Source organism: Pinus tabuliformis, chromosome 8 (assembly GCF_031772625.1).
Source record: "Pinus tabuliformis cultivar Carrire ecotype Pingquan chromosome 8, CPIR1, whole genome shotgun sequence".
Taxonomy (NCBI): Eukaryota; Viridiplantae; Streptophyta; class Pinopsida; order Pinales; family Pinaceae; genus Pinus; species Pinus tabuliformis.
This window is the reverse complement of record NC_142294.1, coordinates 1,578,849,917-1,578,866,137: the sequence shown is the minus strand read 5'-3', so window position 1 is coordinate 1,578,866,137 and position 16,221 is coordinate 1,578,849,917.

The following is a 16,221-nucleotide window of genomic DNA, read 5'->3' as shown; positions in this document are numbered from 1 at the left end:
AATGTCCTGTTTAACAATGTGCCAACAAGCTTTAAAGAAATCCACATTGAAACCATCCGGACCTGGTGCTTTGCAGTTCTTCATGTCTTTAAGAACCTCACTAACTTCTTCACCGGTAACAGGCCTGTTGAGATTAAAATTATCCTCTCTAGACACTAACTTAGGAATATGCCTTGTGATTTCTTTGATGGAATGTTCTCTATCTGGATTGTTTTCTAGGGTGATATCTCGGGTATTCTGTAGCTGTCCATTCTCATCCTTTATCGTTGAGATTCTATTGTGTGCTCTGTTGGCCATCATGGATCTGTGAAAGAATCTTGTATTCCGCTCTCCTTCCTTGAGCCATAGCACTCTAGACTTCTGCCTCCAGAATGTTTCCTCTTGTTTGCATAAATTATCCCATTCTTGGTGATGTTTATCAGCCTGATCACTTTTGATTTTGTCAAAGCCATCTTTGATTAGGGCCTGGTTGAGTTCTTGTAATTTGATTTCCAATGATCTTTTGTTCTCAAAAATATTTCCAAAATCCTTTTTGTTCCACTCTTTTAGTCTTAACTTGACATGCTTAAGTCTTTTATGAAGGAGGTACATTTTTTAGCCCTGGAATTGCAAATCCTCTGACCACCACTTTTCAATATTGCTAATGAAATCCGGGTGAGAGAGCCAAATGTTCTCGAATCTGAAGGGCCTGTTCCTGGGAGAGATTAAACCCTTGATTTCCATTTGAATCGGCCAGTGGTTGGAACCTCCAAAGGGAAGGATCGTTGCTGTTATTTCTTTATCTGTAAGCAATAGCTCCTCTGAAATCATGAACCTGTCCAACTTAGAGGCTACCTGTGCCTTACCTCCTCTTTTGTTGTTCCAAGTAAAAAATCCATTGTTTAGGGCTGCATCCACCAGTTTCATCTCCTCTGTGAAAGTCTGAAACGCTAAGGAGTCTTTGTTGAGGGGAGGGAGGGCCGAGGGTGGTGAGAGGAGAGGAGAGGGGTGAGGAAGGGGGAGGGGGTCGGCGTACGGTATTCGTTTTTATTTATTTTTAAATTTTTATTTTTATTTTTATTTATTTATTTTTATTTTTATTTTTTATTTTTTATTATATATATATATATATATATATATATATATTTAAAATCTATTTATTTTTTTAATTGTTTTGAATTTTTATAATTTAATTTTTGTTATTTTTTATTTTCTGTTATTTCTTTATTTTTATAATTTTAATTTATATATATATATATAATTTTGTTTATTTAAATGATTTAATTCAAATATTTTTTAATTTTTTTTTTCCCTAATGAGGTTTGTTTTGTTTTGTTTTTTTTTTTTTAACTTTAAAAAAAAATGTTTTTAGATTTTTTGTGGTTCAATTTGTTTTTCTTTAAATTATATATATATATATATATATATATATATATATATATATATATTAATTAAGTTTTCATTTTTTATTTTTCCTTAATTTTTTATTCATTCATTTATTTTTTATTTTATTATTATTATTATTATTATTTTTAAGTTAATTTTGTTTTGTTTTTTTTTTTTTCCTTTTTTATATATTTTTTTGTATTTGATTTTTTGTATTTGCATGTTTTTTTTTTTATGCTTTTATTTTTATTTTTGTTATGCTTTTTCATTTTTTTTATTATATATTTTTATGTTTTATTACTAACATGTTTTTATTATTTTTATTTTTGTCATGTTTTATTTTTTATTTTTATGTTTTATGTTTATTTTTACATTTTTATAGTTTTTTTTGTCATGTTTTTTTATTTTTTATTTTTATGTTTTATTTCTAACATGAAAATCATCAACATTTAAAAAATTTATCCACACTTAATTCATTAGAAAATTTAAAGTGTAAAAACTAAGCCCTTTAAACAAAAAGGGTTGATGCTCATCAACACTTTTCAAAATCAAAATGAAAATCACTAACAAAAAAAAAATGTTCACACTTGATACATATAAAAATTTAAAGTGTCAAAAATAATCCCTCTAAAAAAATGTGTTGATGCTGCATCAACACTTTTCAAAATCATCATGAAAATAACTAACATTAAAAAAAATTGTTCATACTCGATACATAAAAAAATTTAAAGTGGCAAAAATATGCTCCAAAAAAATAGGTGTATTCTGAATCACCATTTTTCAAAATCGAGTTTTTTTTTGCTACCTCAAAAAATGGGTACTAGGTCATTTTCTCGTTTGATCAGTAACTATGTTTTGTAACAAGGTTTCCTAGAATGTCTTGACCTTTTTCTTCATTACTAGAAGGTTAGCCTTAAGTTGTTGAATTTGCACCCTTGCACCTCATCAATGGATGGCTCTACGGGTACATGTCCTACTCCCTCCACCAATGTCTCAACCTAAGCCATCAACGGGTTCTCCAATAGTGGTGACTCCTAAGTCACACTAGCTATATCTAAGTGCTCTTCACAACCATTGGTCTTATCTTCCTCATGCTCAACCTTCTCCTCTGGCTCATTATCAAGAAACACCTTTTTGTAGTGGGCCTTGCCCTTAGTGTACCTGTGACCTGGGGCCCACGGCTCCTGACAAGTGAAGTAAATTTTCCTCCTCCAGAGGTCCCTCTCAGTTTCATCATCTAAATGTCCCCATCATGTTCACTCCTTTTGAGGAGGTATGGTGTCCTTCTAGTCGAATCTCTCTACAATCCTCTGCATTAACTTTATGTATGACATGATGCCTACATGACCCAAAGTGATCAACCCTTGATACCACTAATCATGTGCATCTCCATCCAAATGTAAGGTGGCATACTTGATAACATCCACCTTTCTCATAGGGTTTTGATGGAGGTATGTGTATAGTTTCTACACCCACTCTCTAGCATAACTCCTAGTTGAACCATCAAAGTTGAGGAGGGTTATTTTTCCCACTATCTTTTGTATGTACTGCTTCAACTTACTTACCCTATATTGTGTAAATGGCTTCACCCCCATGGCATGTGCACCTCTAGGGTCTTTGTTATAAGGACGAGGATGGATCTGGTCTATCAACTTACTGCTACTCAACTGGGCCAACATTTCTATTAGCTTCTCATTATTCATGAGGATCTCGTCCATGATTCCTTGCATACTCCTTCTTCCTCAAGTCACTGGAATGTCTATAGTTCCACCAATCACTTTGCATGCATGCCCAACTCTTCCATGATCTTGCTAGCTTCCCCACAATTGACCAAGATCATGCTATGATACCACTGTAATATTCCCATGCAAAATTTCAAGCAAATGTTTCCAAAAAATTTAAACTTTCTTTAATGCCTTTATACAAACATTTTTCATGCAAAATATGGAAAACACCTTCAACACTTAGTTCAGAAATTTCGTCAAGCATTTCAAGAACAAACTCAAGAAAATGGCTCCAATCAAAGTGTGAGGCAAAATATGATTTTTATTGAGGTTGATCTTTAGTGTTTACAAAGGAAAAATGGGGAGTAACACCTAGAATTCACCACAACTGATAAGGAGAAACAATTCCATTAATTTTGGTTTGGAAATTACAATCAGTTAAACCTCATGGACAACCAATTCGACCTTCAAAAACAAGAGAATCAGCTTCAGGAATACTCCAGTTGAGATGTGCTCAAGTGATGACATTGTTATGTTCCACATAGACAAAATTTTAGCTTGACTATGAATGAGATAAACCTTGCTTTAGGAAGTGAGAATTCAACCCCTTTCAATTGACATGAGACCTTGCATGTGGCAAAACAAACTCATTGTCCCTCCTAGAATACCAATCTCAGATTTGGTTCTTTATTGGAAATGTGTGTTCCTCTCTTAAGGATGAATTGGTTCCCTTCTAAGTGTATGCAACCTCCTTAATTCTTTGATTAGAAGCAACTCCAAATGATGAAAGAAATTGACCCTCTCTTGGCTCCCAAGTTCTGGAAATGCCTCAAAACAATTATGTCTCTTAAATTAATTGGAAACCCATCTTCATCATACCTAAGATCGATTGATTTTTTATGTATAAATAATGAGAAATAACCCTGATACTTGGGTCGAGCGAATACCGCTGTGAAATCGAACTTGGCCTTGGTGGTTTCTTTGGATAATGCGGCCTTGAGAAGAAGATGTGACCTTTAGAAATTCAGCCCCCTTGTTGAGATCAATTTGGCCACTGAAAAGGAAGGGAAATTCAATCCTCAATAAATATTGTGTGAGCAATATAATTCAGACTCCCAAGTCCTGAAAATGATAAAACTCGACCCTTGAGAAATAATTTGCATTCTGGTTCCTATAAACAACCAAAGTGTCAAAGAATGCATGCCAACAAATCTAGTTAGATCTTCAAAATAAACTTCTGAAAAATAATCCAACTAGGGTGGCAATAATGTCCACCAAAGAATGAGATAAACTAGCTAGGGTGGCAAGAGGTCCATCGAAACTAGTTTGAGGATTTCGCTTGAAACCCTCAATCTAAAACTCGCTTGAGTTTCTCTTCAATAACATTGAGAAATGATCAGATATAATAGAATGATTAGAAAATGTGTCCACCCTCCTTTTATAACATTTCATTAAATCTTCTCCAAGCTTCTAGATTCCATTTTCAATATTATTTTATTGGTGGGGAACACTTTCCACTAAGTGACTTTTGTCGCCTTTTCTAATAAAATAATATTTGCCACCATTTTCTAATAAAATAATATTTTTCCTTTTTTATTAATTAATCATTTATATAATATCATCAAAATTGGGAAAACTCCTTAGTAATTTCCACCCTCACAAAATCGGGGACATTAAAAAAATTGAGATTCCTTGAAATTATTCTCTCTCTATTTTCTTTCTATCGTATCTTATCCTTATTTTCTATAAATTACTATTTTATTTTTGATAACTCATCTATTAGTCCCTATCAAGATTAATATACATTTATATCCAAACTTATTTAATAGAGACTATGTTACATTAAACACATTTTATTATAATGATTGATTGATTGCAATATTTAAAACTATAATATGTATAGTTTTTTTAATCTTAATGTTGTAATATAAATTCATGAAATAAATGCATTTTTTCCCCTCTCTCAATTTCTAGCAACTTGAAATTTGTTATTTTAAATGTAATGGATATTAAGTATTTCCTCAATATCCAAACATCGACATTTTTTTTTTTATGTAACAATCAATGTAATGGATATTAATTGTCACCTCAATATCTAAATAATTTTGACATGGATATCTTTAATTTTCAGAAAGTTACACTATCAAGGGAAAGACTTTAATGGCTTGTCGAGTTTAAAAAGTTCATTAGAATATAAGTTTTATCTCGTATCCCATAAAGAAAATATCAAACTCCGTCTCATAAACATAATATTTGTCATAAATACTGAGAGAGGGGGGTGAATCAGTTTTTCGTGATGAATAAACTTTTACCCTAGTTTTTACTCTCCTTTACAAATCATTCCCTCTATCAGTGATTAATTACCAGAATACACATAAACATGCACATATCATGAGCAACTATATAAGAGCCTCAATACATGATCATTATCAATCATGAGCCATGAGCAACAACATAACAAGTAAACATTAACAAATGCATGGGAATACCATCAAGCACACATAGACCTCATATATTAGGTGGAAAACCACCAATGTTGTTGTTTTTGTCTTCTTCTTATTAATATTCAAAATATTCTTTTACATCATACACTGGCCAAAACTAGTGTGAAGGCCCCTACCTACTAGCGGCCACTACCTCCAATAGTTTTTCCAACCACCATTGGAAGGAAGCCACCTCTCCTTAAGTAAGTTCTCTAGCCACTATCGGAAGGAAGCCACCACTCCCTTAGCAAGTTCTCTAGCCACCACTCCCTGAGCAAGTTCTCCAGCCACTACAGGAAGGAAGCCACCACTCCCTTAATAAGTTCTTCGACCACCATAGGAAGGAAACCACCACTCCTTTACTAAAGGCTCCAACCTTCAGAATCTTGTGGACCTCATTTCATAATTTTCACATTGGATCCACCTCGATCCAGGTGGATGTTGGTGGCCACCCACCTATCCCACTTGGAAAGAACCGTCTGCACCTCGCCACCAACATCCACGTGGATCACACCTGCAACAAAATCAAACACCATAAGCCACATTTCACAATTTTTAGATTAGACCCACTTGATTTTCTATGCTCAACAACCGAAAACTCAACTAACTCAAAATCTTTTGCAACTCAACATTCAATCTTTGCTCAATAAACAAGTATGCTTCTACCATAGCCACATACATCAATAATCAGTTATTTCTTATCATCACTATAATGATAACATCCAATCTAAATAAGTCAATCTCAACAATACCAATTATCAAGCCCTAACTTTTCCCAATATGTCAACACTTTCAAATACTCTGTGATAAAATCACCGCAACAAGACAATCTGGGAACTGAATTTTCAAACCCTGGCCTATATCAACATCTAATTTTGATATAACTCCTATACTCAACATACAACCATCATTAATCCAACAATATCAACAATTAACAATTCATTAATCCTCTCTCGGTTCTTCAAACGCCTCATTCACTCTCAAAAGCTAGCAACATACACTCAATATTTTGGCAAGACTCTGCCCAAGACAAACTGATAGAAAATTCTCATACAATATAAATATCTCTCGTTGCCTACAAACACTAGCAATAATCTCACTTATGCAATCAACAAGCTATCAAACCTAGAAGCATACTCATGATCAAAAGCTGACTCATAAAGACAACTCAACCAAAAAAAATCAGAATAGACTCTCAAAAATATATCAAATAGTACTCCAACTCATAAACAAGGGCACATGCAACCTCTCACTAATCAACCAACTATACATCACTGGCATCAAGACAATGCATTGTCATCCCAGTAAAATCTCAATCAATGAGCAATCGTGACATATAAAACCCCCAACATACAAGCTATGTCACTGAACAACTAGCATCAATAACCCTATAAAAAAAATGTTAATATAAGATATATATATATCAGCTACAACTCAGAGGACTTCACACGTTCTCAACTTCCCTCAACGCACAAAAATACTTAGATAAACACGGTGATCAATTTTCCTCTTATAGAGTACGTTTGTAATTAACTTTGCTCTATCTCTGCATCAAGCTATAGGTGTATTTGTTCTAGCCGTGTAACATGCATGCTTTGTGACCTAATCACACCAGACACTCATGATCGACCAAATCGATTACCCACAATTCGATCCATCTCCAATTGCATTAAATTTGATCGCATTAAATTTTACCCAGTATTCACACTATATGTAATTTCTAGGCTTAGAAACTCATCAATACGCTTGGACAAATACCCAATCGAACCTCAACATTACCTGGTACACACTTCTCATCATTCTGGGGTCATATTGATCTTCTTGAGTCTCTCTATCCAACACCACGAACCAATCCACTTTACACACCAACTATACGTGCATAGTGATTTTACCAATAAGCAACAACAAACATGAAGGAACCATATCGAACATTGTTAATTGCGTTTCACAGTCAAATTTGGCTAAGTCTCTCTATCCATCACTATGAACCAATCCATGTTACACATCAGCTACAAATAATCACAATGATTATACTAGTAACAAACGCAAAGGATTCAGATCGAGCTCTATCAATTGCGCTTCACAGTCTTTGCATCAGTTCCATTGTAGACAAAGCCTCTAATCTATCACAGATTCCTTTTTTTTTGTCAATCTACAAGAGCATTCGATTTTTTCAGTCATTCCAACAACCATCGCATCATGGTCACATTTCACTCTGACCTCACACATAGGTCATTCAACCTGACTTCAACACACCAACATCAAACATGGTATGACTCTGGTCTCATAGTCCCCTTGAAGAACACTGTCTTCCTGAGAGTGGGAGGAGGTAGTAAGAGCCGAGCTGACCTGATTGCTCTCTTCCTCCGCGAGAATGATGGTGATACTTGCTGTCAAAACAGGCCTGTTGAGCCGGCTTTGAAAAGTAAACCTGGAGGTCTGGAATGAATTATTCGGGATAGGCCTAGCTTGATCCAGAGGCGGAGAAGAAGGGGATGCTGAGGCGATAGGGACAACATTCTGTGGAACAGGACGAGAAGGGCGGCCTCTGTTCCCGGTATGGCTGCCTCTACGTGGGATACCTCGGCTTCGAGGCATACTCAGAAGTGCAAATGGACCGAGAGAGGGATTGAGGCAAAGCAAGCCGATAACAGGAGGAACGCAGAGAGTTTCAGGGAGCTTACAAACCCAGGCTAGCAGCCAAATTCGAAATGCCAAGCAGGGGTGCTGAAGCGGTTCTGCTCCACAATAAAAAGAACCAGTAGCTGAGACAGGCGCATTGAACGGATCCATACCAATAAACCAATCTGTCTGCCGATCAACCATGCTCGCATTAATGCCTGACTGCAAGACCAACATTCGAGACTGCTCAGTATTGATTTCACCTGCCCTTAAATCAATTTGCCATCCTACGACGCGTATCATAAGGACCATCCGCCTGCCATCTGCCAGGCCAGCTGCCTGTATAGTGCGGCTCCTCATTAATAGCTGTTAATGCCACCGACATCCGGGTTATTTTTATGTTTTATTACTAACATGTTCTTATTATTTTTATTTTTGTCATGTTTTATTTTTTATTTTTATGTTTTATGTTTATTTTTACATTTTTATAGTTTTTTTTGTCATGTTTTTTTATTTTTTATTTTTATGTTTTATTTCTAACATGAAAATCACCAACATTTAAAAAATTTATCCACACTTAATTCATTAGAAAATTTAAATTGTAAAAACTAAGCCCTTTAAACAAAAAGGGTTGATGCTCATCAACACTTTTCAAAATCAAAATGAAAATGACTAACAAAAAAAAATGTTCACACTTGATACATATAAAAATTTAAAGTGTAAAAAATAATCCCTCTAAAAAAATGTGTTGATGCTGCATCAACACTTTTCAAAATCATCAAACTAACATTAAAAAAAATTGTTCATACTTGATACATAAAAAAATTTAAAGTGGCAAAAATATGCTCCAAAAAAATAGGTGTATTCTGAATCACCATTTTTCAAAATCGAGTGATTTTTTGCTACCTCAAAAAATGGGTACTAGGTCATTTTATCGTTTGATCAGTAACTATGTTTTGTAACAAGGTTTCCTAGAATGTCTTGACCTTTTTCTTCATTACTAGAAGGTTAGCCTTAAGTTGTTGAATTTGCACCCTTGCACCTCATCAATGGATGGCTCTACGGGTACATGTCCTACTCCCTCCACCAATGTCTCAACCTAAGCCATCAACGGGTTCTCCAATAGTGGTGACTCCTAAGTCACACTAGCTATATCTAAGTGCTCTTCACAACCATTGGTCTTATCTTCCTCATGCTCAACCTTCTCCTCTGGCTCATTATCAAGAAACACCTTTTTGTAGTGGGCCTTGCCCTTAGTGTACCTGTGACCTGGGGCCCACGGCTCCTGACAAGTGAAGTAAATTTTCCTCCTCCAGAGGTCCCTCTCGGTTTCATCATCTAAATTTCCCCATCATGTTCACTCCTTTTGAGGAGGTATGGTGTCCTTCTAGTCGAATCTCTCTACAATCCTCTGCGTTAACTTTATGTATGACATGATGCCTACATGACCCAAAGTGATCAACCCTTGATACCACTAATCATGTGCATCTCCATCCAAATGTAAGGTGGCATACTTGATAACATCCACCTTTCTCATAGGGTTTTGATGGAGGTATGTGTATAGTTTCTACACCCACTCTCTAGCATAACTCCTAGTTGAACCATCAAAGTTGAGGATGGTTATTTTTCCCACTATCTTTTGTATGTACTGCTTTAGCTTACTTCCCCTATATTGTGTAAATGGCTTCACCCCCATGGCATGTGCACCTCTAGGGTCTTTGTTATAAGGACGAGGATGGATCTGGTCTATCAACTTACTGCTACTCAACTGGGCCAACATTTCTATTAGCTTCTCATTATTCATGAGGATCTCGTCCATGATTCCTTGCATACTCCTTCTTCCTCAAGTCACTGGAATGTCTATAGTTCCACCAATCACTTTGCATGCATGCCCAACTCTTCCATGATCTTGCTAGCTTCCCCACAATTGACCAAGATCATGCTATGATACCACTGTAATATTCCCACGCAAAATTTCAAGCAAATGTTTCCAAAAAATTTAAACTTTCTTTAATGCCTTTATACAAACATTTTGCATGCAAAATATGGAAAACACCTTCAACACTTAGTTCAGAAATTTCGTCAAGCATTTCAAGAACAAACTCAAGAAAATGTCTCCAATCAAAGTGTGAGGCAAAATATGATTTTTATTGAGGTTGATATTTAGTGTTTACAAAGGAAAAATGGGGAGTAACACCTAGAATTCACCACAACTGATAAGGAGAAACAATTCCATTAATTTTGGTTTGGAAATTACAATCAGTTAAACCTGATGGACAACCAATTCGACCTTCAAAAGCAAGAGAATCAGCTTCAGGAATACTCCAGTTGAGATGTGCTCAAGTGATGACATTGTTATGTTCCACATAGACAAAATTTTATCTTGACTACGAATGAGATAAACCTTGCTTTAGGAAGTGAGAATTCAACCCCTTTCAATTGACATGAGACCTTGCATGTGGCAAAACAAACTCATTGTCCCCCCTAGAATACCAATCTCAGATTTGGTTCTTTATTGGAAATGTGTGTTCCTCTCTTAAGGATGAATTGGTTCCCTTCTAAGTGTATGCAACCTCCTTAATTCTTTGATTAGAAGCATCTCCAAATGATGAAAGAAATTGACCCTCTCTTGGCTCCCAAGTTCTGGAAATGCCTCAAAACAATTATGTCTCTTAAATTAATTGGAAACCCATCTTCATCATACCTAAGATCGATTGATTTTTTATGTATAAATAATGAGAAATAACCCTGATACTTGGGTTGAGCGAATACCGCTGTGAAATCGAACTTGGCCTTGGTGGTTTCTTTGGATAATGCGGCCTTGAGAAGAAGATGTGACCTTTAGAAATTCAACCCCCTTGTTGAGATCAATTTGGCCACTGAAAAGGAAGGGAAATTCAATCCTCAATAAATATTGTATGAGCAATATAATTCAGACTCCCAAGTCCTGAAAATGATAAAACTCGACCCTTGAGAAATAATTTGCATTCTGGTTCCTATAAACAACCAAAGTGTCAAAGAATGCATGCCAACAAATCTAGTTAGATCTTCAAAATAAACTTCTGAAAAATAATCCAACTAGGGTGGCAATAATGTCCACCAAAGAATGAGATAAACTAGCTAGGGTGGCAAGAGGTCCACCGAAACTAATGTGAGGATTTCGCTTGAAACCCTCAATCTAAAACTCGCTTGAGTTTCTCTTCAATAACATTGAGAAATGATCAGATATAATAGAATGATTAGAAAATGTGTCCACCCTCCTTTTATAACATTTCATTAAATCTTCTCCAAGCTTCTAGATTCCATTTTCAATATTATTTTATTGGTGGGGAACACTTTCCACTAAGTGACTTTTGCCGCCTTTTCTAATAAAATAATACTTGCCACCATTTTCTAATAAAATAATATTTTTCCTTTTTTATTAATTAATCATTTATATAATATCATCAAAATTGGGAAAACTCCTTAGTAATTTCCGCCCTCACAAAATCGGGGACATTACAAAAATTGAGATTCCTTGAAATTATTCTCTCTCTAGTTTCTTTCTATCGTATCTTATCCTTATTTTCTATAAATTACTATTTTATTTTTGATAACTCATCTATTAGTCCCTATCAAGATTAATATACATTTATATCCAAACTTATTTAATAGAGACTATGTTACATTAAACACATTTTATTATAATGATTGATTGATTGCAATATTTAAAACTATAATATGTATAGTTTTTTTAATCTTAATGTTGTAATATAAATTCATGAAATAAATGCATTTTTTCCCCTCTCTCAATTTCTAGCAACTTGAAATTTGTTACGTTAAATGTAATGGATATTAAGTATTTCCTCAATATCCAAACATCGACATTTTTTTTTTATGTTACAATCAATGTAATGGATATTAATTGTCACCTCAATATCTAAATAATTTTGACATGGATATCTTTAATTTTCAGAAAGTTACACTATCAAGGGAAAGACTTTAATGGCTTGTCGAGTTTAAAAAGTTCATTAGAATATAAGTTTTATCTCGTATCCCATAAAGAAAATATCAAACTCTGTCTCATAAACATAATATTTATCATAAATACTGAGAGAGGGGGGTGAATCAATTTTTCGTGATGAATAAACTTTTACCCTAGTTTTTACTCTCCTTTACAAATCATTCCCTCTATCAGTGATTAATTACTAGAATACACATAAACATGCACATATCATGAGCAACTATATAAGAGCCTCAATACATGATCATTATCAATCATGAGCCATGAGAAACAACATAACAAGTAAACATTAACAAATGCATGGGAATACCATCAAGCACACATAGACCTCATATATTAGGTGGAAAACCACCAATGTTGTTGTTTTTGTCTTCTTCTTATTAATATTCAAAATATTCTTTTACATCATACACTGGCCAACACTAGTGTGAAGGCCCCTACCTACTAGTGGCCACTACCTCCAATAGTTTTTCCAACCACCATTGGAAGGAAGCCACCTCTCCTTAAGTAAGTTCTCTAGCCACTATCGGAAGGAAGCCACCACTCCCTTAGCAAGTTCTCTAGCCACCACTCCCTGAGCAAGTTCTCCAGCCACTACCGGAAGGAAGCCACCACTCCCTTAATAAGTTCTTCGACCACCATAGGAAGGAAACCACCACTCCTTTACTAAAGGCTCCAACCTTCAGAATCTTGTGGACCTCATTTCATAATTTTCACATTGGATCCACCTCGATCCAGGTGGATGTTGGTGGCCACCCACCTATCCCACTTGGAAAGAACCGTCTGCACCTCGCCACCAACATCCACGTGGATCACACCTGCAACAAAATCAAACACCATAAGCCACATTTCACAATTTTTAGATTAGACCCACTTGATTTTCTATGCTGAACAACCGAAAACTCAACTAACTCAAAATCTTTTGCAACTCAACATTCAATCTTTGCTCAATAAACAAGTATGCTTCTACCATAGCCACATACATCAATAATCAATTATTTCTTATCATCACTATAATGATAACATCCAATCTAAATAAGTCAATCTCAACAATACCAATTATCAAGCCCTAACTTTTCCCAATATGTCAACACTTTCAAATACTCTGTGATAAAATCACCGCAACAAGACAATCTGGGAATTGAATTTTCAAACCCTGGCCTATATCAACATCTAATTTTGATATAACTCCTATACTCAACATACAACCGTCATTAATCCAACAATATCAACAATTAACAATTCATTAATCCTCTCTCGGTTCTTCAAACGCCTCATTCACTCTCAAAAGCTAGCAACATACACTCAATATTTTGGCAACACTCTGCCCAAGACAAACTGATAGAAAATTCTCATACAATATAAATATCTCTCGTTGCCTACAAACACTAGCAATAATCTCACTTATGCAATCAACAAGCTGTCAAACCTAGAAGCATACTCATGATCAAAAGCTGACTCATAAAGACAACTCAACCAAAAAAAATCAGAATAGACTCTCAAAAATATATCAAATAGTACTCCAACTCATAAACAAGGGCACATGCAACCTCTCACTAATCAACCAGCTATACATCACTGGCATCAAGACAATGCATTGTCATCCCAGTAAAATCTCAATCAATGAGCAATCGTGACATATAAAACCCCCAACATACAAGCTATGTCACTGAACAACTAGCATCAATAACCCTATAAACAAAATGTTAATATAAGATATATATATCAGCTACAACTCAGAGGACTTCACACGTTCTCAACTTCCCTCAACGCACAAAAATACTTAGATAAACACGGTGATCAATTTTCCTCTTATAGAGTACATTTGTAATTAACTTTGCTCTATCTCTGCATCAAGCTATAGGTGTATTTGTTCTAGCCGTGTAACATGCATGCTTTGTGACCTAATCACACCAGACACTCATGATCGACCAAATCGATTACCCACAATTCGATCCATCTCCAATTGCATTAAATTTGATCGCATTAAATTTTACCCAGTATTCACACTATATGTAATTTCTAGGCTTAGAAACTCATCAATACGCTTGGACAAATACCCAATCGAACCTCAACATTACCTGGTACACACTTCTCATCATTCTGGGGTCATATTGATCTTCTTGAGTCTCTCTATCCAACACCACGAACCAATCCACTTTACACACCAGCTATACGTGCATAGTGATTTTACCAATAAGCAACAACAAACACGAAGGAACCATATCGAACATTGTTAATTGCGCTTCACAGTCAAATTTGGCTAAGTCTCTCTATCCATAACTATGAACCAATCCATGTTACACATCAGCTACAAATAATCACAGTGATTATACTAGTAACAAACGCAAAGGATTCAGATCGAGCTCTATCAATTGCGCTTCACAGTCTTTGCATCAGTTCCATTGTAGACAAAGCCTCTGATCTATCACAGATTCCTTTTTTTTGTCAATCTACAGGAGCATTCGATTTTTTCAGTCATTCCAACAACCATCGCATCATGGTCACATTTCACTCTGACCTCACACATAGGTCATTCAACCTGACTTCAACACACCAACATCAAACATGGTATGACTCTGGTCTCATAGTAAGGGATATCAAAACAAATTTCCAGTGCAACTGCTTTCATTACATTCTCAGCATTCAAAACCAATCAAAGAACTCATAAATATCAAGCATTAAGACACTACATAACTTGGTTTTGATGAGAAAAACAAAGTAAATGTGTTCCATTCTTCTTGATCGAATCGTGGTGTTACTTGTATTCACACTCCAATGGGTGACCAGATCAAGGTGGTTACTTACATAAGATCATCTAATAACTAGATCATCACTCCACTAAGACTAGATAGAAACCAGATCTATTTACTATAGAAGATTACTCCATTTGCATCAATTTTTTCATGATCAAACATACAACCTTACCTCAAATTATTCGAACACCACATCAGATCTCTGCGACCTCCACTACACTCTATTGGTCCAAAACAATAGAGAAATACGAAACTATGATAATTTATTAAACAATTATCTCAAACAATCCAACTCACGTGCTTAGATAAACTCAGGAATAGATCCACAACTTCACACACTCGCATTAATACATTGATGGCTTCAATTGCACACTTGTATCAAACATAAACATTACTCAAATCACCACCTGTGCCAGAACAAATAAGGATAAGGAAAACCAATTTAAATCTATGCCAGTGCCAAAACAAAAGAGAACAATCACTCCTAAAAAATGCACACACAAATGGTAGATCACACTATGTATTTATAACTTTGGAGAATTGACAAAATCATTTTGGTCCAATGGCTACCATGGGCAAAAACCAATTGTAATATTTGATGGTATTCCAAGCCAACCTCAGAATGCATTCAATTTACTTTGACGATCAAACCAATCTTCACAGACTAGATCACACCATTACGAATTAATTAATGTGTTAATCTCCTTGGACCATATCAGGAGTGTTATGGACCCATTTGATCACTCCAACGACTAGATCATAAATTTCTTCTCTTTTATTGTGTTTACACACTCGTCTGGGAGGACTAGCATGAAAAATCAACACATAACCATTAATTGCATTACATTACATTTATGGATCAAATTGACAGGAACGTTATCAAAAAATTCAAATAGTTAATGATCAAGGTTTTCTTGAATCACTTGAACAAATGCATTTTTGATCAACATAGTAATGCATTCCATTACAAACCAAATCAGACCATAATTAAATGTCTTTCATCTGAAACATAACATCGTGCGAACCACCAAGACATCAGGTTGACAACAATACCAACATACCAACCTACCATAATGCCAACAATATCCTTACATCAGGTTGACAACAATGCCAACATACCAACCTACCATAATGCCAACAATATCCTTACCTTGTTTTAATGTTCGTTGATTTGTGTAAATCTTTGATTACATGTGACTTTTGCATTAAATTTCACCTCTCAATAAGAAGTTCCATATCTTAACCCTATGAATTTTTTGCCTTATGGT